The 27,846-nt window shown below is 42.9% G+C and overlaps 1 pseudogene; it reads right to left on the bottom strand.

Moving 5' to 3' along the window:
• Positions 1-175: 175 nt before the first annotated feature.
• Positions 176-27,534, bottom strand: LOC138096787 (etoposide-induced protein 2.4 homolog; annotated as a pseudogene).
• Positions 27,535-27,846: the final 312 nt, after the last annotated feature.

Raw genomic sequence — 27,846 nt, 5'->3', positions numbered from 1 at the left:
GGCCCTCCTCCCCCATCAACCACCTCAAGGTGCTGCCTCAGGTTGGCAATACTTGACCCACCAGACACTGAGGGGCAGGTGTCTCATTTGGCCCAAACGGATACTTAGAACCAAAGTAAGGAACAGTTTTGGATATATTTGGTGCTTTTTTTTCCCTCATGAGCTGGAGAGGAGGTTACCGAGAAAATAAGTCCATCATGGTGAAAATCAAGATGATGAGTATGATGACACTCCCCATAACAATCCCCAGGACTGCAATGTAGAAGGCTTGGTGGGAGGTCTCGGCTGCCATGGCTCGATTGTTCCATCTGTTGCAGTGCCTTGTCTGATTGGAGGTAATAAGTAGAACAGGAATAGCGGGGCATAAAAAGGTTCTTGTATGGGAGAGGGGTGAGCCATGGGACTATAGGAACACAGGGTGGGGACATAAACCCGGAGGCAGGAAACAAGGAAGAATTGGAGTCAGCGTTAGGGCCAGGATGGAGAGTGTGGGGGAAGGCAAGGATTGGCATGATTCAGATTCCCACCTGGATGGAGAAGATCACTGCCACAATTCCTATGGGAAAACACAGGAAGAGGGCCAAAATGGACAGGCACATATAGTCTTTGGGGGGCTTGGCACGCAAAATCTCAAACGTCTGGGAGTAGGAAGTGAATTATGGCTCAGTATCGCTTCTGGGTTCTAACATCCCCTCTGACCTCCTCCCTTTGACCTTCCTCTGTTCCTGTAAAGTCTTCACTGACACCCTTTAAAACTCTCATTGACTCCATTTACTTCCTACTGCGTTCTCTCTAACCTCCCCCTATTCCCTTTAATACCTTCTCTGTCCTCTAGAACTGTCAGCCCCCCACTCCACCTCCATCCCCCCTACCCTATAATCCCGCTCAGTTCTCTGTAAGGCTTTCCCCATCTCCTGTAAACTCCTCACCATATTCTATAACTGCCTTTCAGATCCCTAAGCACATCTTACTTGGTCTTTCCATTGTCCCCACAAAATCATTTACCAACTCCAAGGACTCTCATTTGGCCTCCCTGAAAACTCAGCTGACACCCTAAGAGCATTTTGTTCCTATAAAACAAACCCTCATCATTCCCCAAGCAACCTTTTCTTTGTATCTATTCACCACCCTACTAAGAAGACCCTCATTCAACACTTGCACTCTGACTTTTCATGTGTAAAACCTGCATTATGCTCCTGCAAAATTCTCAACTTATGAAAACTTCTAATGACCTTAGTGGCTCTCTTCTTGCTCCATTTTAATATTCCTCACTTTGTCCTTATGAATCTGTCATGGTCCTGTTATAAACCTTATTGTTCACCTATTAACTCCTCCCCACTCCACCACCCCACCCCGACCGCACCAATAACCTCTCACTTGGCTCCTCTAAGACCTTCTTTGAACAACTATAAACTCTTTAAGTCCTCTCCTTGTCTATACATAGCCTCTTCTCTGTCCCCTTATAAAGACCTGCCATGTCGCCCTCTAATGCCCTCTCGCTACATCTGAAACCAGCTTCAATATCCTGTGAACTTCCTGTACTCTTAATGACAGCAGCCTCCTGTTCTCCTAGACCCGTGCCTCCCTCTAAATACTTAATACCCTCCCTTCCCCTTATGAAGCACTCTTTGTCCCCTCATTCCCCTCAACCCATGCTGGCTTTCTTCCTCCCATCCTGTCCCCCCATAAATTCCCGCCCTGCCCCCTCAAACACCCCCATTAGGGCATCTGGATCTGGCTACATGGAGCCTCTCCCTGACTCCATCCCACCAGGGATTGCCATGGAGACCACGCAGGCTCCGCCTCTTACCCTGTATCTTCTCCTATTGGCTGGTTGGAAGTTGCGTGTTTGGGTGGGAAACCAATGCTGATTGGTCTCATGGAGTGCGGGTCTGTCCTAAACTCTCCCGTGATTGATCAATTCTAGGAGTTATTTTTACTGCAATTTAGTTTTTTTTTTTTTTTAATGTTCTTTTTATTTTGTGTAGAGTTATTTATCTGTATCGGATACAAGCCCTTAGTCAGATATGCGATTTGCAATTATTATGTTTGGGTCTTTATCTTTTTATTTTTTGTCATTTGCAGAGCAAAAGTTTTTAATATTGATAGAGTATATGTATATATATATTTTTCTTTTAGGAACGTGCTTTGGTATCATGTTTAAGAACTCTTCGTCTAACCCAGTGTCAGAAATATTTTCTCCTGTATTTTCTTCCAGGTGTTTGATAGATTTACATTATATATTTGATTGTAAATTTGAGATGTGTTATTTTCTAATATAATAAGCATTGAGTATAATATGTTTACTTCTAAGCACTGCTTTAGCTGCATCCACATATTTTGATAAGGTCTACGCTTCTTTTTTTTTTTTTGACTGTCCTTGGTTTTCGTGCGTGCGTGGGCTTTTCTCCAGTTGCAGGCTTTTCTCCTCTAGTTGTGACACGCAGGCTGCTCATTGCAGTGGCTTCTCTTATTGCGGAGCACTGGCTCCAGGGCACATGGGCTCAGTAGTCGCGACTTTCTGGCTTAGTTGCTCCTCACCATGTGGGATCTTCCAGGATCAGGAATGGAACCCATGTCTCCTGCATTAGTGTGGGGATTCTTGACCGCTGAGCCACCAGGGAAGCCCTATACTTCCTTTTTGATGTGTTAAATACATTTTCTAATTTCCCTTGATTCATGAGTTATTTTGACATGCAGGATTTATTTCCCAGTGTTTGAAGATTTTCCTGTTAACTTTCAGTTATTTGTTTCTGCATTACTTTTATTATGGTCAGCGCATTAGTTTTCTATTTCTATATGACAAATCCACATACACTTCGTGGTTTAAAACAACAGCCATATATTGGCTCACAGTTCTGAGGATGAGAAATCCAGCAATGGTGTGCCTGAGTTCCCTGCTCAGGCTCTTACAAGCTGATATCTTACAAGGCTGATATCAGTGTGTCTGCTGAAATGTCTCTTCTGTAGCTCTGGATACTCTTCCAAGCTCATGTGGTTGTGACCAAATTCAGTTCCCTGTAGCTCAGGGTCTGATGCCATCCTCTTCCTTGCAGGTGAGCTGCCAGGATCTATTCTCAGCTTCTATAGCACACCTGCATTCCTTGGTGTGTGGTCCTGTTCATTTTCAAAGCTGTACACCTGCATTCCTTGGTGTGTGGTCCTGTTCATTTTCAAAGCTGTACACCTGCTTTCCTTGGTGTGTGGTCCTGTTCATTTTCAAAGCTGTGAACAGAGAATCTCCTTCCATCAAAATCACTCTCATGCTTTGTGTCTGACTTCTGTCTCTTACCTCTAGACCCACGTTTAAATGCCTCATCATGTGTTTAGGTTGCTGCTGCTACTGCTGCTAAGTCGCTTCAGTTGTGTCTGACTCTGTGCGACCCCAGAGATGGCAGCCTTACCAGGCTCTTCTGTCCCTGGGATTCTCCAGGCAAGAACACCGGAGTGGGTTGCCATTTCCTTGTCCAGTGCATGAGAGTGAAAAGTGAAAGTGAAGTTGCTCAGTCGTGTCCGACTTCGCGATCCCATGGACTGCAGCCCACCAGGCTCCTCCATCCATGGGATTTTCCAAGCAAGAATACTGGAGTGGGGTGCCATTGCCTTCTCTGGTGTTTAGGTTAGGTCCATCCATATAATCTTCTCTTAAGGTCAGCTGTAACATAAAATCACAGGAGTGATATCCCATCATAGTCACAATCTCAGAGATTTGGGACTGGAGTTCTTTTGTGGTTGGGGGTGGGGCACATTAGAATTTTGCATACCACAGTCAGATAATATGATTTTGTATGATTTAAATTCTTTGAATTTGTTAAAGTTAGTTTTATGATCAAAGATATGGTCTATCTTTATAAAAATTAAAAAAATTTAAAAACAATTTAAAATGTTTATTTCCACTGACAGTTATTACAAAATGTTTTCTGTATTCCTCATGTTGCACAATACATCCTTGAACCTATCTTATGCTCAATAGTTTGCATTAATACCTGCCCTCATGACCTAATCACTTCCCAAAGGCTATACATCTAAATACCGTAACACTGGGGATTAGGCTTCAAACATGTGAATTTTGGGAAGACATGAACATTTGATCTATAGCAAATCATCTCAAGTTAATGATGTCAGCTTCCACTTTGAGTATCTGAAAAAAGGAGAGTAAATTACAATAAAACCAAGCAGAAGAGTAATTTCAACAAATGGTGTTGAAAAATTGGATATCCATGTGCAAAAGAATGAAGTACACCATACATCAAAATTAACTAAACTGGATCGAAGGCCTAAACATGGGATCTAAAACCACAAAATTCATAGAAACATCAGGGAAAGCTTAATGGCACTAGATTTGGCAGTCATTTCTTGGGTATGACAACAAAAGAATAGGCAACAAAAGCAAAAATAGATAAAATGGACTACATAAAAATAAAAAAAAACTAGTATGTACCATAGAACATTAACAGTGAAAACACAACCTATGATGGAATGGGATTAAATGTTTGCCAATCATATATCTGATAAGGGGCTAATATCCAGAATATATAAAGAACCCCTACTACTCATAAAAACAAAATAATCTGATTAAAAATGGGCAAAGGACTAGCTATTTCTTCAAAGAAGATATGTAAAAGGCCAATAAGTATATGAAAATGTGCTCAACATCACCAGTCATTCCCTAATGCAAAATCAAAACCATGATGATGTATCTATCACCTCATATCCATTGGGATGGTTACTATCAGAAAACCCCAGAAAATAACAAGTGAGGACAAGGCTGTGCAGAAATTGGAACCCCTACGCACTGATGGTAGGGATGCAAAATGGCAGAGCTGCTATGGACAACAGTATGGCAGTTCCTCAAAAATTAAAAAAAATTAAAAATTGGATTATTATATGATCCAAACATTTTACTTCTGGGTATATGTTCAAAAGAATTAAAAACACTCATGTTTTCAAAAGAATTTGCATACCCATGTTCATAACAACATTATTCACCATAGCTAAAAGGTGACAGCAACCCAAGTATACATTGATGGATGAATGGATAGACAAAATGTTGCATATGTATATATAAGCACATATTTATAATACATGATAATGTATGTGGGTGGCTCGGGGTAAAGAATCCACCTGCAGTGCAGGAGCTGCCGGAGATGAGGGTTCAATCCCTGGATGGGGAAGATCTGGAGCAGGGCATGGCAACTCACTCCAGTATTCTTGCCTGGAGTCAGTCCCACAGACAGAAGAACCTGGTGTGCTGCAGTCCGTGGAGTCACAAAGAGTAAGACACGACCGAAGCAGCTTAGCACACATGCATATACATACATGTATGTTTTCCAGTGGTCATGTATGGATGTGAGAGTTGGACTGTGAAGAAAGCTGAGCACTGAAGAATTGATGCTTCTGAACTGTGGTGTTGGAGAAGACTCTTGAGAGTCCCTTGGACTGCAAAGAGATCCAACCAGTCCATTCTAAAGGAGATCAGCCTTGGGTGTTCTTTGGAAGGAATGATAATGAAGCTGAAACTCCAGTACTTTGGCCACCTCATGAGAAGAGTTGACACTGGAAAAGACTCTGATGCTGGGAGGGATTGGGGGCAGGAGGAAAAGGGGATGACAGAGGATGAGATGGCTGGATGGGATCACTGACTCTATTGATGTGAGTTTGAGTGAACTCCGGGAGTTGGTGATGGACAGGGAGGCCTGGCATGCTGCAATTCATGGGGTCACAAAGAGTCGGACACCACTGAGTGACTGAACTGAACTGAACTGAACTGATGTTTATATTGGGCTTCTCTGGTGGCTCAGATGGTAAGGAATCTGCCTGCAATGCAGGAGACTGGGGTTCAATCCCTGGGTCAGGAAGCTATGGAGAAGGGAATGACTACCCACTCCAGTATTCTTGCCTGGAGAATTCTATGGACAGAAGAGCCTAGGTGTATATATATACAATGCATGTCTTTTATATGGGTAAAGCATTTTAATGTATGTATATTATAAATATATATACACACACACACACACAAAATCCAGCTTTAAAAAGTAAAGAATTCTGATAAATGCTATAATATGGATGGACCTTAAGGACATTATGCTAAGTGAAGTAAGCTAGTTACAGGGAGCTCCCTGGATGTTCAGTGGTTAGAACTTGAACTAATCCCTGATCAGTTAATTAAGACCCTGAAAGCCATGCAGTGCAGCCAAACAAGCAAAAAACAAACAAATAAGCTAGTTACAAAAAGGCAAATACTCTATGATTTTCATTTATATAAAGAATCTAGAGTAGTCAAATGTGTAGAGACAGAAAGTAAAATTGTGATTTCTAGGGGCTGGTGGCAGGGAGAGAGTGGGAGTTGCGTTTAATAGATATAGAGATTTAGTTTTATAAAATGAAAACAGTTCTGGAGATTGGTTGAACAGCGATCTGAAATGTACTGAACACCACAGAACTGTACATTTAATATTTATAAGGTGGTAAATTTTGTGTTATATGTAGTTTACCACAATTGAAAAATGCCATTTATACTGATGTCAAAAATATTAAATAATTTGAGATGAATTTGACAAAAGATATGCCGTATTTGTACATTGGAAACTACAAAACATTGCTGAGAGACTGAAAAGAAGACCTATGTAAAAGGGGAGGCATACCGTGCTCATAGATATAAAGAAATAAAATATTGCTAAGGTGTTGTGTGTGTGTGCTGAGTCGCTTCAGTCATGTCTGTTTGTGACCCTATAGACTGTAGCTCTCTGTCCATGGGATTCTCCAGGCAAGAATATTGGAGTGGGTTGCCATGCCCTCCTCCAGGTGACCTTCCTGACCCAGGGATCCAACCTGTGTCTCTTATGTCTCCTGCATTGACAAGCAGGTTCTTTACTATTAGCACCACCTCGGAAGCCCTGCTAAGATGTCAGTTCTCCTCAAATTTATCTATAGAGTCAGTGCAGTTTCAATGAAAATACTCACAGGCCTTTAAAATTTGTTTTAGAAATTTATGAGTCGTCATAAATTCAGATGTAAATAAAAAAGAATTGGAATAGCCAGAATGAACTTAGAAGAACAGAACGGGAGCAGTCACACTCCTTGACTTCAAGTCCTGTTATACGGCATGGAAAATGAAAAAGTATGGTATTAATCTCAAGATAGAGAAATGGATCAATAGAAGGGTACAACCTATTTTTACCCCAGAACTAGATCTTAGCGTATCTGAGCATTTGAATTTTTAAAAAATATGCAGAGGCAATTCAGTGGAGAAGGCCAATCTTTTCAACAGATGTCCCTGGAATAATTGGACATCTATATGTGGCTTCCTTGGTGGTTCAGTTGTAAAAGAATCTGTCTTTAATGAGTTGTAAATGAATCTGTCTTTTAATAAGAATCTGTCTTTAAACTCAGGTTCAATCCCTGGGTCAGGGAGATTCCTTGGAAAAGGAGATGGCAACCCACTCCAGCATGCTTGCCTGGAAAATCCCATGGACAGAGGAGCCTGGCTGGCTACAATCCCTGGGGTCGCAAAGAGTCAGCCATGACTGAGCACGCACATGCATGCATGCGGAAGAGTAAACTCAGATGCATACTTTGCATCTAATAAAAATGAACCCAGCATGGATCCTAGACTTAAATGTAAACTACAACCATAAAACTTCTAGAGGAAGATGTTAAGAGAAACCTTGGGTTAAGAAATCCTTGATTTCTTAGATCCAACAACAAAAATATGATCTGTAATAAAAGAGAAACTGACAAAATGGCCATCATCAAAGTTAAAATTTCCAATCTTCAAAAGACACTGTTGAGAGAAACAAAAGACATGGTAGGTGCTGGCAAATCTGATAGAGGACTTGATTCCAGAATATATCATGAATTCTTAAAACTCAATAATAAGAAAAGAAACGTGGACTTCCCTGCTGGTCCAGTGGCTAATACTCTGCACTTCCAATGCAGAGGAACCAGGTTGGATCCCTGATCAGGGAACTAAACTTGGCACAGTCAAATGAATAAATTTTTTTTTTTTTTTAAGAAAAGAAGCAATCCAGTAAAAATGGGCAAGGGACTTCCCTGGTGGTCTGGTGGTTAAGACTCTATGCTTCCACTGCCAGGGGTCACAGGTTCCATGCCTGGTCAGGGAACTAAGATCCCATATGCCACTTGTTGCAGACAAAAAAAAAAAAAAAAAAACAAACAACAAAGCATTTGACAAACATATCACCAAGTATTGATGGTAAATAAGTAGTCAGAAAGATACTCAATAGTATTAGTCACTAGGAAAAGGCATGTTCAACTCATAGTGAGATATCATTATATAACTAGTAGAACGGCTAAAATAAAAAGACTAATCATATCAGGACTTGGCAAAGATGTGGGGCAACTGGAACTCTCATGCATGGCTTTGGAAAAAGACTTTGGCAATTTCTTAAAAGCTAAACATGTATTTAACATATGATCTAGCCATCCCACTCCTAGTTATTTATCTATAAGGAATGAAAGCATGCACCCACATACCCATACAAATACTTGTCTTTGAATGCTCACAGCAGCTTTATTTGTATTAGGCAAAAACTGGAAACCATCGTAGTGTCCACTAACAGGTTAACAGATGAGCAGACTGTGGCACAATCATATAATGAAGTAGTCAGCAATAAAAGGAATGAACTGTTGATAATGGAACAGCATTGATGAATCTCAAAATAATTATGCTGACTGAAAGATATCAGAGAAAAGAAGGGTACATACTTTGTAATTCCAGTTACATAAAATTCTAGAAAATACCGACTAATCTATAGCGACAGAAAATGGATCAGTAGTCACCCGGGGAGAGATGGGAGGGAGGGATGACAAAGTGGCTGGAGAAATAAGCCGGAGGTGATGAATATGTTCATTATCTTGATTGTGGTAATAGTTTCATGAGTGTATTACTTGTGTCAAAACTCATCACATTGTATTTTAAAATATCATGTAGTCTTGTCGATTCTACTTTGATAAAGCTCTGAAAGATTAAGTTAATAAAAGAGCAACAGAGTAAATTCTGTAAGTAAAAAAGAGATTAAAGGCAAGATGATTTTTTTCTTTAGGGTTTAAAAAACTAAATGGCCCATGCACACTACTATATGTAAAATAGATAATCAAGACGGACCTACTGTATACATAGACAACTGTACTCAATACTCTGTAATAACCTATATGAGAAAATAATCTGAAAAAGAATAGATATACGAATAACGAAATCACTTTGCTGTACCCCTAAAACTAACACAATATTTTGAATCAACTATATTCCAATGAAAAATTAAAAAACAAATGCCTGGGAATTACACTTTGTGTTTATAAATCCGAATTTCCATGATCCCAGATTGTAAATGATCCATCCTATATTTTAAAAACACAGACATTGACTCAATGTTCCAGATAAATTTTAAGAACAGTGCAGCCAACTTCAAATCTGAGTAACTCTCAACCCTCTTAACCGACATGTGCCATGCCATGCTAAGTTGCTTCAGTCATGTCGGATTCTTTGTGACCCTAGGGACTGTAGCCCGTGAGGTTTCTCTGTCCATATGATTCTCCAGGGAAGAATACTGGAGTGGGTTGCCCTGCCCTCCTCCTCAGCCGACACAGATAAGAGCAATTCCAGCTGTAATTAGACACACTGAGAAGCACTGCTGCTGCTGCTGCTGTTGCTAAGTCGCTTCAGTCGCGTCCGAATCTGTGCGACCCCATAGACGGCAGCCCACCAGGCTCCCCCATCCCTGGGATTCTCTAGGCAAGAACACTGGAGTGGGTTGCCATTTCCTTCTTCAATGCATGAAAGTGAAAAGTGAAAGTGAAGTCACTCAGTCGTGTCCGACTCTTAGTGACCCCATGGACTGCAGCCTACCTGGCTCCTCCGTGGGATTTGCCAGGCAAGAGTACTGGGGTGGGGTGCCAAATGGGCCACAGAGGAGAGAACAACTTTGTTCATCTTGGCTTTTTTATTTGTTTTGTGTTAACCAGCAGAAATCTTTTCTAACATAACATCAAGTCATGGACAGACAATTCTGCAGACGATACCTGAAGCCAGATAAAACAAAGCCAGTACAAGGTTTTGCACTCAATGTGGTAATCGCATACACTTCCATCTTGGGTTTTTATGAGATTGATTGGAAGTTGGTTTGATTCATACCAATGCACGTTCTCCAACTGCCATTTTAATTCTATTAGTTTTCATTCCTGATGTTCAGTCTTCCAAACAAAAACTATCACAGGTATACTTGTTCCTCCAGACTAGAATTAAGATGGCACATATAGGTAGTCCCCAAACCTGAAATTCTCATTTTATCCAGGTAGTTGGCCTCCTGGAATAGACTGTATTTTCCAGGTTCCCTGGGAGGTAGCCAGAGGCCTTGTAGTTAAATTCTGGCCAATGTGTAGTTAAATTCTGGCAGCAGAATAGGTATGTGTATAAGTGTGTGTGTAAAATTTCTTGAAAGTGTCTTAAAATGGAGTAAGCATTTCATTCCCCCGCCTTCCTCTGTCCTACTGCCTGAGGTGAAGATGAGTCTGTCAGTCCTGGTCCAGGGCCATGACTGCAACTGCAATAGAAAACGGTCAAGAACAAGGGAATGAACGTGCAGAGGGCAGAACAGGCATTGAAGCAGAGGGTGGTGGCAGAGCTGACCTGGGCTCAGATCACGTCTCGCTGGAGGGTGGCTCTCTGGGTCTGCAGGTTGCAGGGAGGGGCAGGGAGGAAGAAGCTCATGGGGGTCAGTGACAGTGGTTGGGCAGGGCTGCCACCCAGAGCTGTTTCGGTTTTGTACTCATTGCCCATGACCTGACCCAACAGGGGAGCGCATGGGAGCTGCTTCACTTGCCCAGGTGAATGGGCACCTCTTCTGACTCACACAAGGGCTCCCCAGAGGCTGGTGCTGGCCCTGAGGCTGGGACACAGTGGGTGCAGTGTGCTGGGCATTTGGAGAGAGGCGAGGCAAGCCAGAATGCCAGGGATGGAAAGCTGACCAGGGCAGCAGAGGAACCTGGGTGATCCTCAGCCGGAGGCTGCCCCGAATTTTCAACGTCTGTGAAGCCTGTGGGTCCTTGTCTGCTGCTGGCTTCTCAGCCAGCATCTGGACATGCTGCAGTTGGGCTTCATCTCAGGGTCTGGGAAGGTTCTGCGGATCTGTCTGGGGGCTTCGTCTCAGAGGCCCTTTACATCCAATTGAGACCATAAAACTACTTCTGTACAAGACTGAGACAAAGTGATTAAGAAAAAAAGTGATGCATGTTATTTTAAGACCAAAGCTTTATTTCAAAACCCTTCCCCTGCTTTATTGAGGTATATGTGACAAATAAAATTGTAATATATTTAAAATGTACAATGTGGTGATTTGATATACATGTCTATAGGGAAATTTTTACCGTAGTGAAGTTAATTAACACATCCATCAGCTCACAGTTTTCACCTTTTTTTTGCGAGGTTGGGAGAACACTTAAGATTTGCTTTCTTAGTAAATTATAAGTATACCAAATGGTATTGTTAGCTCCAGTTACTATATTATATATTAGCCCCTCAGACTTTATTTATTATATAACTGAAAGTTTGAACTTTTTAAAAAAAATCAGCTTATCCTTTTTTTGGTTGGGGGACTGTGTGGCCTCACTTATGGGATCTAAGTTCCTTGACCAGGGATGGAACCCATGGCCTCTGCAGTGAAAGCGCTGAGTCCTAACCACTGGACCACCAGGGAATTCCATACCAGCCTGTCTGTTTTTCTTCACCACCTTCCGCCCTCTGGCAACCATTACTCTAGTTTCTGTTCTTATGAGTTTGTTTTCTTTAAGATTCCACGTGTAAGTGATATCATACAGTACTTGTCTCTGTCAGGCTTTTTTCATTTTTCATAACACCTTCAAGGTCTATCTGTGTTGTCTCAAATGGCAAGATTTCATATTTCTCACAGATTAATAATTTTCCTTTGTATATAGATACCAAATTCTGTTTATTTCTTAAGTTGACAATGGACACTTCGTTTGTTTCCATGTCTTGTCTATTATGAATAACGCTGCAGTGAATATGGGACTCCAGGTACCTCTCTGAGATAGCGATTTTATTTCCTCTGGATGTATACTCAGAAGTGAGATTGCTGCATCATATGTAGTTATAATTTTAATATTTGAGGACCTCCATCCTATTTTCTGGTCTTCCCTGGTGGCTCAGTGGTAAAGCATCTGCCTGCAGTGTAGGAGACTTGGGTTCGATCCCTGGGTCAGGAAGATCCTCTGGAGAAGGAAATGGCCACCTACTCCAGTATTCTTGCCTGGGAAACCCCATGGACAGAGGAGCTTAGTGGAGTATAGTCCTTGGGGCTGAAAAAGAGCTGGACACAACTTAGTGACTAAACACACACACGTCTTATTTTCCATAGTGGCTGTTCATATTTACAGTCTACCAACAGTGGACAAGGATTTCCTTGCAGGCCAAATTAAGAAACAAGTGGAGGTTTTAACTCTTTCATCCTCTGCCCAGACTCAAAGGACTCTGAGCCCTTAGGAGATGGTGGAATCACCAGGTAAAAGGAACATGGATCCCTGGCTTAATCTATGGGTCACCAGAAATACTCACATGGAAAGGTTGTGATAGTGTGAAATAAACTTGTATCTTGTGAGCTGCTGATTTGGTGAGGGTTTATTTTTTACAGCCTCTGAATATACCTTTTAGACCTCAGCACCCACTAGCCCAGTGCATCTCAATCTATTTGACTGTGGCATAGATTCTGTTTTTGGTATCTCCAATCTGTCATGGAGGGTCTCCCTGACAGCTCAGTTGATAAAGAATCCACCTGCAATGCAGGCTTGATTCCTGGGTCAGGAAGATTCAGTGGAGAAGGGATAGACTACCCACTCCAGTATTCCTGGACTTCCCTTGTGGCTCAGCTGGTAAAGAATCTGCCTGCAAAGCGGGAGACCTAGGTTCTATCCCTGGGTTGGGAAGATCCCCTGGAGAAGGGAAAGGCTACCCACTTCAGTATTCTGGCCTGGAGAATTCCATGGACTATGGGGTCGCAAAGAATCGGACATGACTGAGTGACTTTCACTTTCACTTTCAATCTGTCATGGATTGATCCTTTTGGTCTATACTTTTGTTTGATAAGATTCTTGATCTTATACTTGGATGTCATGATGACTTCAAATTGCTGTAAGTTTCAAGGTATCTACTGTCAATTCCTGCACCTGTCTTATAACGAATATTAGCAGTTTGATGGACCAGCTGTTAATGTTCATTACATTATTGTTTTAGCTTGTTACTCTGTTATTTTTCTCTATAGCATTTACTGTTCCCTGTAATTATCTTGTTTATTTAGAGGTCTATTTTTTTTTAATGGTTTTCTTCCCACTAGAACTTAAGCTCTATCAGAAAGGGGTCTGATTTACTTTGCTCTGTTGCTTTCCTAATTCCCAGTCTAGTGCCTGATACATAGTAGGTGCTCAGAAAGTATTGTTGGGTTTTGAATCACAAGCAATGGTGTTGGTGGGGAGGGGAGGCAACCATAGCTGTCATGGAAGCTGTCTGTGATCCTTCCTGGTCTGAATTCTAGCCAGTTCACTCACAGCTGCCCTACTCCCTGGTTTTCTGATAGACCCACAGGTATCCCAGATTAGGTCCAGCCTCCTACAATCCCTCTCTTTAAGTTTTACCCTTTAGAGATGGGGTCACTATGGACTGTCACTATTTAGTGATGTCTGTCTTCCAGCCTAAGGTTTGATCTCAGGTGATGACTGCTATGTCCCCAGAGTCATGCAGCACAGTCTAGGTCCTTGGTCAACATAAGTAGATGTGTGGCATCAATGTGTGAATGTGGACAGAGGGGAGCTGCCGTGGGGAGTCAGTATGCTACCGTCTCCCATGGCCCACATCTTGGTGGGGTCCCTAGGGTGGTCTTGAGCTCTGGTTTGAGGGGCTGCCTGAACTACCACTTTCTTTCTCCCAGCAAGCACCTCATGGCACTGGCTCAGGTTGGCAGCACTCAGAATGCCAGACTCTGAGAGGCAGGAGTCTCATTTGGCCCCAGTGGATACCTAGAGCCAAGGTTAGACACACTGTTGTATATTTTTTTGGTTGCTTTTTCGTGACCTGGAGAGGAAGTTACCGCTTAAGTAAGACTGTTAGGAATACACTCATGGTGAGGAGTATGATGATGCATCCCAAAACAATTGCTGAGACAGCGAAACTGAAGACTTTGTGGGAGGTCTTGACTGCCAAGGTTCGTTCATTCCTACGGTTGTGGCGCCTTGTCTGAGTTTGGGAGGAGAGACAGAACAGGAACAGATGGGCTTAAAAGGGTTCTTGGAGGGGTTGAAGGCTCTGCAAGGACTCAGGGTGGGGTCTGAGCCAACAGGATGGAGAACATGGATGAGATTGGTTCGGGGTCAGGGCCAGCATGGAGAGGGAGGGGAGGATGAGGACTGACATGACTCACATTCCCACCTGGGAAGAATAGTACAAGGCTGCAGTGCCTAAAGGACAGCACAGGAGACAGGCCAAGATCGCCAGCAAGAGGTGGTCGCTTGGGGGCTTGTTAGACCTAATTTCAAAAGCCTGGGGAGAAGGAGTGGGTTATGGTTCAGTGTGGCTTCTGGCCTCTATGATTCCCAATACCTCCTACCCTTCACTCTGCTTGGCTTTTATAAAATCTTTACTGACACTCTTTGAAAACGTCTCATTGACCCCCACTATTTGTGCCATACCCCCTTTAACCTTACTATAATACCTTGATGTCCCCTAGAACTCATGTACCCCCACCCCACCCCCACCCCCTCTAATCCCTCTCCATTCTCTATAACCCTTTCCATGCCTTCTACAACCTCCTCACCATCTTCTCTAACTGCCTTGCACACCCCTACAGCACTCCTCACTTGACCCCTTCCGCTGTCCCCGCAAAACTGTTCCTTTTATTTTTGTGGCATCTTGTCTGAGTTTGAGAGGAGAGGCAGAACAGGAATGGATGAGCTTATAAGGGTTACTGAATGGGGGTGAGCCATTGGGAGTGTACAGACCCAGGGTAGGGGCCTGAAACCAAGGAGGAAGGACAAGGAAGAAGGTGGTTCAGGGTCACAGCCAGATACAGGGAGGGAAGGGTTGGGATTCGCAAGATGCAGATTCCCACCTGGGAAGAGTAGAACATGGCTGCTGTGCATAAGGGACAACACACGAAGCAGCCCATGGTTGGCAGCATGATGTCGTCCTCGCTGGGTGATGCCTCTGACATGATTTCAAACACCTGGGGAAGCAGTGGGTTATGGCTCAGTATGGCTTCCGATCTCTCATAGTCTCTCTGACCTCCTCCCTTTTTATACCAACACATCTCTCTGTGGTTCCTATAAGTTCTTCATTGACCACCCCCTTAGCCCTTGCAAACTCTCACTGTCTCCCGGTAACATCTCCCTCTCTCTTATGATGCCTCCCTTACCACTAGACCTGGTAGCAACCTCCCACCCCACCCCCATGCCCTAGAATCCCTCTTTGTTCTCTGTAACATTTCCCCCTTCTCCTGTAAGCTCCTCTCTGTCTTCCATAATTGCTTGATGATCTCTACAGCTTGTCCCACTTGACCCCTTCCACTGTCCCCCTTCATTCCCTACTGATTCTGATGACTCTCGTTTGGCCTCCCTGTACCTCAGCTGACCCACTGTCATGCTCTGTTGCCATTGACACTCTCATAGTCCTCCAAGCAACCTTCTCTTTGTCCCTATAAACCACCCAACTAAGAAGAACCTCACTCAACACTTTTCATGTGTAAAACCTCCATTGTCCCCTTAAAATCTTTCACCCTATAATACTTTGAATGTCTTTTAAAAAATTTATTTATTTGGCTGTGCTGGGTCTTTGTTGTGACACTTCAGATTTTTGGTTGCAGCATGTGGGATCTTGTTCCTTGACCAGGGATTGAACCTAGGGCCACTGCATTTGGAGCAAGGAGTCTTAGCCACTGGACCACCAGGGAAGTCCCTATAATACTTCTATTGTCTTTAATAGTTTTCTTTGCTTGTCCCCTTTATAGCTTCCCTGCTGGCTCAGATGGTAAAGAATCTGCCTGCAATGCAGGAGACGTAAGAGATGCAGGTTTGATCCCTGGGTCGGGAAGATCCCCTGGAGAAGAGTATGGCAACCCACTCCAGTATTCTTGCCTGGAGAACCCCATAGGCAGAGGAACCTGGCAGTCTACAGTCCATGGGATTGCAAAGAATTAGACATGAATGAGTAACTAACATTTCATTTCATTGTCCCTTTTATAATAATACCACTCATTTTGTCCTTGTGAATCTGTCATGATCCTGTTATGACCCTTATTTTCATCTATAAACTTCCCCCTTCTCCCCCTCACACCGTAACTTTTCACTTGGCTCCTCTGTTATTTGACCAACTGTGAACTAAAGTTCCCTCCATTTCCACTTAAAGCCTCTTCTCTATCCCTTTATAAAGACTTGCCCTGTCCCCAGCTGAAACCTTCTCCCTCTGAAACCAGCTGGGTGATCCTTTGAACTCCTTTTCCCACCACTGATTACAGCCTCCACGTTTTCCTAAACTTGTGCTCCCTCTAGATACTTCTTTACTTATAAAACTGTCTCTGTCCCCTTATGAACCTTCCCCTCTTTATTCCCCCCACCCTCTCTCTCTTCCTCCCATCTGTCACCCAGTAAATTCTCTCCCTGCCCCTTCAAACACCCCATTAGAGCAACTGGATCTGCTACTACCAAGGCTACATAGAGCCTTTCCTTCACTATCCAGAGAGTACCATGGAGACCAGGCAGGCCCCGCCTCCTAGTCTATCTTTCTACTTCTATTGGCTGATTAGAGGTTGTGTGTGATGACTAGGGTAAGCCAAATACACAGGAGGCTGCTGATTGGTCTGAAGGAGCTCAGACTCTTCCTACTCTCTCTGGTGACTGATCAATTCCAGGAGTGCCTTGAGGGTCCATCTAGTCAAAGGTATGGTTTTTCTAGTAGTCTTGTATGGATATGAGAGTTGGACTACAAAGAAAGCTGAGCAGCAAAGAATTGATGCTTTTGAACTGTGGTGTTGAAGAAGACTCTTGAGAGTCTCTTGGACAGCAAGGAGATTCAACCAGTCCATCCTAAAGGAAACCAGTCCTGAATTGGAAGGACTGATGCTGAAGCTGAAGCTCCAATACTTCGGCCACCTGATGTGAAGAGCTGACTCATTTGAAAAGACCCTGATGCGGGAAAGTCTGAAGGCAGGAGGAGAAGGGGACAACAGGGATAAAGTGATTGGATGGCATCACCGATTCAACGGACATGAGTTTGAGCAAAGTTTGGGAGATAGTGAAGGACAGAAGAGACTGGTGTGCTGTAGTCCATGGGGCCGCAGAGGGTCAGATGACTGAGCAACTGAACAACAGCAACAACATTATATTCCAGTAATTATCTGTCTTATAACTGGAAGTTCATACCTTTTACTGCTTTCATCCAATACACCCTCCCCCATTCCCTTCCTTTGGTCACCACAAATCTGGTCTTCTTTTTTTTATAATGAGCTTGTTTAAAGTATAATTTACCTATCCCTGGTGCACAATAGTATGATTTGATATTTCTATACAGAACAAAATAATCACTGTGATGTCTAGTTATCATCCATCACCATAAAAAATATTACGTTACTACTGACTATATTCCCCATGCTGTACATGAATGTGATTCATTTATTTTTTAACTAGGACTTTGTACCTCTTAGTTTTCCCTTACCTATTCCACTTATTCCCACACCCTCTTCTGTGTCTATGATTCTTTTTCTGTTTTGTCATGATTGTTCATTTGTATCATGTTGGTAGTAAAATTATTACCATAATCAAATTAATTAACACATCTATCAGCTCACACAGCTCCCTCTTGATTGTTTTGGGGGAGTGTTGAATGCTTAGGATTCACCTTCTTAGCAGATGTTAAGTACAAAATGCAGTATTGTTAACCATAGTTACAATGTTATATATTAGACCTTCAGACCAAATTCACCTTATAACTGAAATTTTCTACTTTTTTTTTTTACCAGCTTGTCCCCTATCTTCCCCTACCTTGTCCCCTGACAACCTTCATTCTATTTTGTTTCTATGTTTTTTTTAATATTCTATATATAAGTGATATAATGCAGTATTTATATTTTTCTGATTTGACCTATTTCACTTATAGTAATTCCATCAAGGTCCATTTGTATTGTCTTAATTGACAGAATTTCATATTTCTCAAGGCTTAATACTATTCATCTCCGTGCATATAACGCATCTTCTTTATCCATTCGTCCATTGTCAGACACTTGAGTTGTTTCCTTATCTTGCCTATTGTGAATAACGCTGCAGTGATCAAGGCAGAGCAGATGTCTCTCTGAAGCAGTGATTTCATTTCTTTTGTACATATGCCCAAAAGTGAAATTGCTGCATCATATGATAGACAATCATAGTTAATATCTAAATTATATTTTTGAGGGTCCTCAGTTCTGTGTTCTATAGTGGTTGTCCAAGTTCGCATTCCCACCAACAGTGTACAAGTGTTCACTTTCAGGCCAGGGATTTAAAACAGCTGGTGCAGGACTTCTATGGTGGTCAAATGATTAAGAATCCACCTGCCAAGATCGGGGACATGAGTTCTATCCCTGGTCCAGGAAGATCCCACAAGCCACAGGGCCTCTCAGCCTGCACTTTACAACTATTGAAGGCCGCATGCCCTAGAGCACCTACTCTGCAACAAGAGAAGCCGTTGCAATGAAAAGCCCACGCACCACAAGTAGAGAGAGCCCATGTGCGACGATGAAGATCCAGCACAGGCGAAAATAAATAAAATTGAAAAGCAAATGTCTTCTTGTCTTCTTCTGCCTGAGTTCAAAGGACTCTGAGCCCTCTGGAGGTGGTGGGATCACCGAGCAGGAGATAGGATTAGTGAACCATATGTGGGTCACTTGAAATGCCCACATTTTGAGGTTGTGATAATGTGAAATAACCTTGTGTCTTGTGAGCTCTTGATTTGAGGGGGTTTGTTTGTTATAGCCTCTAGCGTGACTGTAAACAGTACACTTTGTAGACCTTGGTGCCCACTAGCCCAGTGCATCTCAAACTAGTTTTGACTGTGGCATTGGATCTGCTTTATATGTCTCCAGTCTGTCGTGTATTGATCCTTTTGGGTAATACTTTGTTCAAGAGGACAAAACTCTTGATCTTATACTTGGAGGCCATGACACTGTCAAATTGCTGTAAATTTCAATGCACCTACTGTAAATTTCTGCCTAGCTTGTTGTAATTAACATTAGCAGTCAGTGGACCGGTACTGGCACCGCTCTGGCTTATTACACTGTGTTATTTTTCTCCATAGCATTTACATTACCTGTAACTATCTTGTTTATTTAGAACTCTGTCTGTAAGCTCCATCAGAAAGAGGTCTGGTTTCTTTTGCTCTTTTGCATTCCTAGTTCCTGTTATCATGCCTGATAAATAGTAGATGCTCAAGAAGCATTCGGAGAAGGCAATGGCACCCCACTCCAGCACTCTTGCCTGGAAAATCCCATGGATGGAGGAGCCTGGTAGGCTGCAAACCATGGGGTTGCTAGGAGCTGAAAATGACTGAGCGACTTCACTTTCACTTTTCACTTTCATGCACGGGAGAAGGAAATGGCAACCCACTCCAGTGTTCTTGCCTGGAGAATCCCAGGGATGGGGGAGCCTGGTGGGCTGCCGTCAATGGGGTCGCACAGAGTTGGACACGACTGAAGTGACTTAGCAGCAGCAGCAGCAGGAAGCATTGTTGAATGATGCCTAAATCACAAGCAATGGTGTTGGTGGAAAAAGGAGGAGGCAACCGTAACTGTAATGAGAGCTCCCTACAGTCCTACCTGACTTGAGTTCTAGCCAGTTCACTCACAGATGCTTGATTTCCTAGTTTTCTGATAGATGACAAGTACCCAGATTGGGTCCAGCCTCCTTTATCCCCTGCTAGATTTCCCTGGTTACAGATAGGTCCACTGTGGATGGTCACTATCTGGTGATATGTCTTCCCCCCTGGTTTGTAAGTTCTGGGAGGGTGGGGATTTGATTTGAAGTTGACTGCTGTATCCCCAAAGTCAGGCAGCTCAGTCAAGGCCCTTGGTTGACATAAACAGGTTTATGGCATGTATTTGGGCAGGAGGGGAGACTGCCCTGGGAAAACAGTGAGCTACACTGTCTCCCACGAGCTCCACCCCTCAGCAGGGTCCCAGGGTTGGTTTGAGCTCTGGCCTGAGTTATCACTTCCTTTCTCTGTCAACCACCTCAAGGTGCTTCAGGTTAAAGCACCTGGCACACCAGACACTGGCCCATATGGATACTGAGAGCCTAGGTTAATAACTGTTGTATATTTTGGTGGTTTTCTTCATGAGTTGGAGATGAGTTCACCCTTTAAAAGTGGCTGTTACTATAATCCAGCTGTTGAGTGCAGCGATGCATGCCATAATAATTCCCACTGGTGCAAAACTGAAGACGTTGTGGGAGGTCTTGGCTGCCAAAGCTCGTTCATTCCTACAGTTGTGGAGCCTTGTCTGAGTCTGAGAGGAGAGACGGAGCAGGGACAGATGGGCTTAAAAGGGTTACTGTGGGGGGTGCGGGAGGGGCGGTGAAGGCGCTGCAAGGATGCAGGGTAGGATCTGAGCCAACAGGATGGAGAACATGGATGAGATTGGTTCAGGGTCAGGGCCAGCATGGAGAGGGAGCGGAGCGTGAGGACTGACACGACGCACATTCCCACCTGGGAAGAACAGGACAAGGCTGCAGTGCCTAAAGGACAGCACAGGAGATAGGCCAAGATCGCCAGCAAGAGGTGGTCACTGGGGGCCTCATCAGACACACTTTCAGGTTCCTGGGGTGAGGGAGTGAGTGATGGCTCAGCATGGCTTCTGGGCCCTACCATTCCTTGTAACTTCCTTCCTTCACTGTCCTTGATTCCTATAAAATCTTCACTGACACTCTTTAAAAGTCTCACTGACCCCCTCTAACTCACACCATATTCCTTCAAACCTTATTATCCACTCTAATAAATACCTTTACGCCATAACTCCCAGACCCTCTCTTCTCCCCACCTCCATGCCCTATGACCTCTTTCTGTTTTCTGTAACATTTTCTCTCCATCTCCTATAAGCTCCTCCCTGTCTTCTGTAACTACTTTGCTCCTCTCTGCAGCATGTCTCACTTGACCCCTTCCACTGTTCCCCTAAAGTCCCTACTGACTCTGAGGACTCTCACTTGACCTCTTTGTACCTCAACTGACCCACTGTTACAGTTTGTTTCCATTAACACCCTTCTCTTTGTCCCTAGGCAACCTTCTCTTTGTCCCTATAAACCACCCTACTAAGAAGACCCTCACTCAACACTAACACACTTTTCATGTGTGAAACCTCCGTTGTCCCCCTAAAAGCTCTCACCCTATGACACTTCCAATGTCTTTAATAGCTCTCTGCTTATCCCTTTTATAATAATACCATTCATTTTGACCCTAAGCATCTGTCATGGTCCTGTTATGACCCTTATTGTTCACCTGTAAATTCTTCCCTTTCCCCCACCCCCATATCCTCTCACTTGGCTCCTCTAAGATGTTATTTGAGCAAATATAAACTCTAAGTCCTCTCCTTGTCCACCTGTAGCCTCTTCTCTGCCCCCTTTTAAAGACCTAACCTGTTCTTCCTGACACCTTCTCTCTGTCTCTAAAACGAGCTTGGTGATCCTTTGAATTCCTTCTCCCTCCACTAATTACAACCTTCCAGTTCTCCAAAATCCATTCTCCTTGAATAATTCTCTACACGCTCTCTGCCCTCTAATGAAGCCCTCCTTGAGCCTTCATTCCCCACTCCCTCTAACTCCCTTTCTCCCTCCTGTCACCCCATAAATTCTCTCCCTGCCCCCCTCACCTCCATTAGGGCATATGGGTTTGGCACTACTAAGGTAACATAGGGGCTCTCCCTCACTGCAATCTGCCAGGGATTACCATGGAGACCAGACAGGCCCCACCTCCTATCCTAAAATACTCTATCATTCTACTTCTACTGATTGATTGGAGGTTGTGTGTTAGGGTTGAGGAAGCCAATTCTCATCTGGCTGCTGGTTGCTCTGAAGGAGTTCAGGCTCCTCCTAGTCTCTCTGATGATTGATCAGTCCCAGCAAGGGAGAGACACTGCTTGGGGCAAGAGTGATATGAACCTAGGAGTCTTAGGTTGCTTCAGACACCTTGAGAGGGATCATTTAGCAGTGGCAGGTGGAGGGTGATCTTTGCAAGGATGAACAGCTTTTCACATGCTTATTTGCCACTTGTACATCCCCTTTGATGAAGTGTCAGTTCAGGTCTTTCTCCCATTAAAAAATAGTTTTGTTTTTTTTAAATTACAGTTAGGTTTGAGGGTTGTATGTATTTTGAATCCAGATATCAAATATGTGATTTGAAAGTATTTTCTTTGGGTCTGTAGCTTAATCTTTTTATTTTCTAACAGCGTCCATTGCAGAGAAAAGTTTTTAATTTCGAGGGAATCTAAATTACTTTTTTTTCTTTTATGGAGGTGTTTTTGGTATCATGTCTAAGAACTCTTTGCTTAACTCAGGAGGATTTTTCCCTATGTTTTCTTCTAAGTGTTAGATTTACAATGTACATTTAGCTCTATGGTCTGTATTGAGTATATCTGTATAAGACATGAGGTTTTAGTTGAGATTAATTATATTTTGGTTATAGTGATCCAATTAAACACCATGAATACCCTTTTTTCTTTCATAAATTGCTTTTGGGCTTCTTTTTAAAATAAATTGATCATATTTATTGTGTGTCTCTTTCTGCATTCCTTATTCTGTTGACTTATGTATTTATCTGTTTGCCAATACCACACTGTTTTATTAATGTAGCTTTATAATGATTCTTAAAATTGGGTAACATGAGTTCTGTAACTTTATTCTTATTTTTCATAATTGTTTTGACTATGCTTGTCTAGATCTACCAATTTTGTTGGTCTTTTAATAGGAATAGCATTAGAATTTCATATCTACTTGAGAGATGTTGAACCTTTCAACTAACGATCGTGGGAACGCTTTTAAGTCTTCTTTTATGTCTTTCGTCAGCTGCTGTTGTTTAAATAGACAGTGCATACACATAATCTCTTAGATGTACACTCTACTAGCTTTTTAAATGATTTTAAATGGTATTTTAAAAAGATATGCATTCTTATTGTTCATTGCTAGCACTGGCTAATATCCTAGATTTTTGCTTGTTGATATTGTACCCTGTGATCTTCTAAATGCATGTTACCAATTCTAGGAATATATATGTATGTATGTGTTTTTTCTTGCATTTTTATTGAGATATAATTGACATGCAGCACAGCATAGGTTTAAGGTGGACAGCATGATGATCAGACTTACATCATGAAATGATCACCGCAATAAACCAAATCCCATACGGATACAAAATAACAGAAAAAACATTTTTTTTTTGCCTTGTGATGATTTACTCTTAGGATTTAGGATTTACTCTCTTAACAATTTACATATAGAACTTACAGCAGTGTTGATTATATTATCACATCGTATGTAATATTCTAGTAATGATTCGTCTTATAACTGGAGGTTTGTTCCTTTTACCACTTTCATCCAGTTCCTCCTCCCCCACTCCCATCCTGTGGTCACCACAAATCTGATCTCTTTTTTATGAGTTTGTTTGAAGCATCATTGACCTATGCCTGGTGCATAATATAGTGATTTTATATTTCTATACATTACAAAATAATCATTGTGATAAGCCTAGTTTCATCAGTCACCGTGCAAAGATATTTCGTTACTACTGACTATATTCCCCATGATGTACATAGATGTGATTCACTTATTTTTTAACTGGAAGTTTGGATCTCTTAATCTCCCTCACCTGTTCCACTTATCCTCCTTTTGGCAACTATTTGTATCTATGACTCTGTTTCTGTTTTGTTATGATTATTCACTTGTATCATATCTGTAGTGAAATTATTACCATAATCAAATTAATTAACACATCTGCTAGCTTACACAGTTACCTCTATTTTTTGGGGGGGTGTTGAATGCTCAAGACTTACTTTCTTAGCAAGTTTTAAGTTCACAATACAGTATTGTTAATGGTAGTTATAAGGTTATATATTAGACCCTCAAACCTTATTCACCTTGTAAGTGAAATTTTCTACTTTTTAAAAAGTTTTTACCAGCTTGTCCCTTTCCCTCCCACTTTCCAGCCCCTGGCAACCATCATTCTAGTTTTAGTTTCTATAGGAATACATTTAAAAAAAAAATAACATATGTAAGTGGTATCATACAGTATTTATCTTTCTCTGTTTGACCGGTTTCATTTATGGCAGTTCCCTCAAGGTCCATCTCTGTTGTCTTAATGGCAGAATTTCATATTTCTCATGGCTTAATAATATTCCTTTCTGTACATGAATCACATCTTCTTTATGTGGATGATATTCATCCTTTATCAGACACTTGAGTTGTTTCCTTATCTTGCCTATTGTCAATAATGCTGCAATGATCAAGGGTGAACAGATGTGTCTTTGAAGCAGTGATTTTCTTTCTTTAGGACATATGCCCCAAAGTGAAATTGTTGCATCAGTTGATAGACAATCATAATTAATCTATAAATTATACTTATGAGGATCCTCCATTCTTTTTTCTATAGTGGTTGTCCAAGTTTACCTTCTTACCAACAATGTACAAGTGCTCACTTGCAGGCCAAGGATTTTTAAAAATCAAGTTGGGAATCTCACTGTCTACTTCTACCTGAATTCAAAGGACTCAGTCCTCTGGGGATGGTAGAATTACCAAATAGAAGGAGATGGGATCCCTGAATTATTTGTGGGTCATTTGAAATGCCCAAATTTGAGGTTCTGGGAATGTGAAATATATTTCTATTTTGTGAGCTAGTATATTTACTACAGCCACTAGCATGACCCCAAAAAATATACTTTCTAGACCTCAGTGTCCCCTAGCTCATTGCATCTCACACTATTTGTGATTGTAGTATAGGATCTGTTTTTGCTGTCTTCTCCAGTCTGTCATGGATTGATACTTTGGGGCTGTACTTTTTTTTTTTTCAGGTTTAATGGGTTTAATAAGTTTACCCGTTCAGTTCCTATTTGCAGCACCCAATATTCCTTTGAAATACCAGCCAGACCTAGTAGTGGCCAACAGTCAGGCTCTCTGAGAATTCCATGTTGCAGTGGCACTTGTCCAAAACTGGTACCTCCCTATCGTCAAGTGAGCTTTAAATGTACTAGTGAAAAAAGCTGTTCTCCTTCAAGGGGAAGAAAGAAAATCACTCCTTAAAACCCAGCAGATGTGGCTGTGCAGTCTTTCTCCCTGTCCCATCCCTTCAGGCTTGTTTCTCCTTTTTTTTTTTTGCAGTGGAGCAAGAGAACAAAATCTAACTTGAGTTAAAGAAACAAGACAGTGATGGTTATAAAAGGGATGACCAGGAGCAGCAGAGCCTCTGTCCTTCCCACAGCAATATATGTGCATCACAGAAAAACAAAAATAATAGATCTGCAAAATACAGCAGCCAGAATCACAAAAATCCATTCATCCAAGGGTGGTGGGAGGCAGGAGGGGTAAGAGGAAGAGGAAATGGCTCAGGGAGAAAGAGTATTCAAATCAATCCAGGCATGAGGCTGGCAAGTGTTAGAGAAGAGCTGCAGAAAAGCCTGAGGTCCTTTCAGACTCACCAGTGTTTAAACTCCGTAGTGGTGTCAGGAAGATTCTGCCTTACGTGCGCCAGAGACAAAAGTCCGGATTCCTCGAAGAGAAGGGAACGTGTCTAGGGCCTTTGGCATGGTGGGCCCCGCCTTCCCTGGGAGGGGATGGAGGTGAACTAGGAAAAGAGCTGCTGTGGTGTCCTTCCAATCCCTCCCAGCTCCTCCAGATGGCAGGTGATTGACTCAGGGGCCCCGCAGCAGCCTTCAGTTCGGGCAGGAGATGGGTGTGGTGAAGAAATTCTGCAGAAGTGGAAATTACTGCAGGTTCACCCATCTTGTGGAAGAGTCTGCTGCTTAAGAAAATCACTAAGGAGAAGAGGTACAACTGGAAAAAAGTATGCTTTGCCAGGGATCTTTGCTTCATTGGCGCTGATAAGGAATAAAGGGAAGAGGAAAGAGAAGAGGCAGCCACTGACAATGTTGGAGGACTGCCTTGCTGTGAGGAAAGCCAGGGGCAAACCAAATCCAAAGCAAGGCCAATTCCTTTCTGTATTTGACAACAGCTGGTGCATTTCAATTCCTTTATGGAACCATCCATTGAAGCAGTATAGTGAGTAGAGCTTCCCTGATAGTTCAGTTGGTACAGAATTTGCAGGAATTGAACCCCAGTTCGATTTCTGCGTCAGGAAGATCTGCTGGAGAAGGGATAAGCTACCCACTCCAGTATTCTTGGGCTTCCCTTGTGGCTCAGCTGGTAAAGAATCCTCCTGCAAAGCGGGAGACCTGGGTTCAATCCCTGGGTTGGGAAGATCCCCTGGAGAAGGGAAAGGCTGCCCACTCCAGTATTCTGGCCTGGAGAATTCCATGGACTGTGAGTAGTGAGTAGAAAAGAGACATATGCAGAAGACTAACCAGACTAACCAGGTAGATGGGAGAGACTCACAAACATCCCCTGGAGGAAGAAGAGAGCCTGCAGCGAAAGGCTGAAGAGCATGTCAGCAATTATCTTGCTACACTATGGAATGTGGGCAGAGAAGGCAATGGCACCCTACTCCAGTACTCTTGCCTGGAAAATCCCATGGATGGAGGAGCCTGGTGGGCTGCAGTCCCTGAGGTCGCTAAGAGTCAGAGACGACTGAGTGACTTCACTTTGACTTTTCACTTTCATGCATTGGAGAAGGAAATGGCAACCCACTCCAGTGTTCTTGCCTGGAGAATTCCAGGGATGAGGGAGCCTGGTGGGCTGCCGTCTATGGGGTCACACAGAGTCGGACACGACTGAACCAACTTAGCAGCAGTAGCAGCAGGGAATGTGGGAGGCTTCCTTCCTGATACCTTGGATGCCAGGTCAGCTATATCATGGAACCAAATTGAGCTTACGACTTTGGTAAGTGCAAAGAGGGAGTGCACCGAGAGAGCTCTGAAAGTTGACCCAGGGAAAATCTCCAGCCATGACCAAACATCCCCGTGTAGTGATGGAATCACCAATAATCTGGGCCACTACTGACTGAAGCACAGGAATAAACACGTGATGAAACAAGAGGATATTGAACCAGAAAACGCCACCATTCCAAGTGCAGCACTGAAAAATTCTCCTAACAACATGTGGTTCACTCTCCTGCTTCCTCTCAGTGCTCTGGGCTCTCCTCTGAGCCAGGACACTGCTCGCCTTTCTTGGACACTGCTCCTCTCTCTTTTGTTGAATTCGAGCATTTAGCTTCGGGATGGTACAAATTCCCCAGATGGAGGTTTTGATTCCCCTGGCAGGGTCCTGCAGAAAGGTTTTGACACTGTAAGCCATTTCCCCACTGCCCAAACTATCAACTACACAAAGGAGAGAGAGGTGTCCCCAGACCTTTCATTGTGAGGGACACAGCTGCTTTGCCACCCGGGCTCCAGATCTAATCGGGCCTCTCGCCCCACGCGGACCTGCTCAACTCCTCCCAGCGCAACATTCCCTGCCACCCACTCCTGCCCCCGTGCTCTGGGGCCAAGGCCGCTGCACCCATACTCTGGTCTATACTTGGTTCAACCAGACAAGACTCTTTATTTTTTAATTTTTAATCGAAACAAGATTCTTGATCTTATACTTGGATTCCATGACAATGTCAAATTGCTGTAAGTTTCAACATATGGCTTCCCTGGTGGTTCAGAAGGTAGA

Source organism: Capricornis sumatraensis, chromosome 20 (genome assembly GCF_032405125.1).
Source record: "Capricornis sumatraensis isolate serow.1 chromosome 20, serow.2, whole genome shotgun sequence".
NCBI lineage: Eukaryota > Metazoa > Chordata > Mammalia > Artiodactyla > Bovidae > Capricornis > Capricornis sumatraensis.
This window is presented reverse-complemented; position numbering and strand designations above follow the sequence as displayed.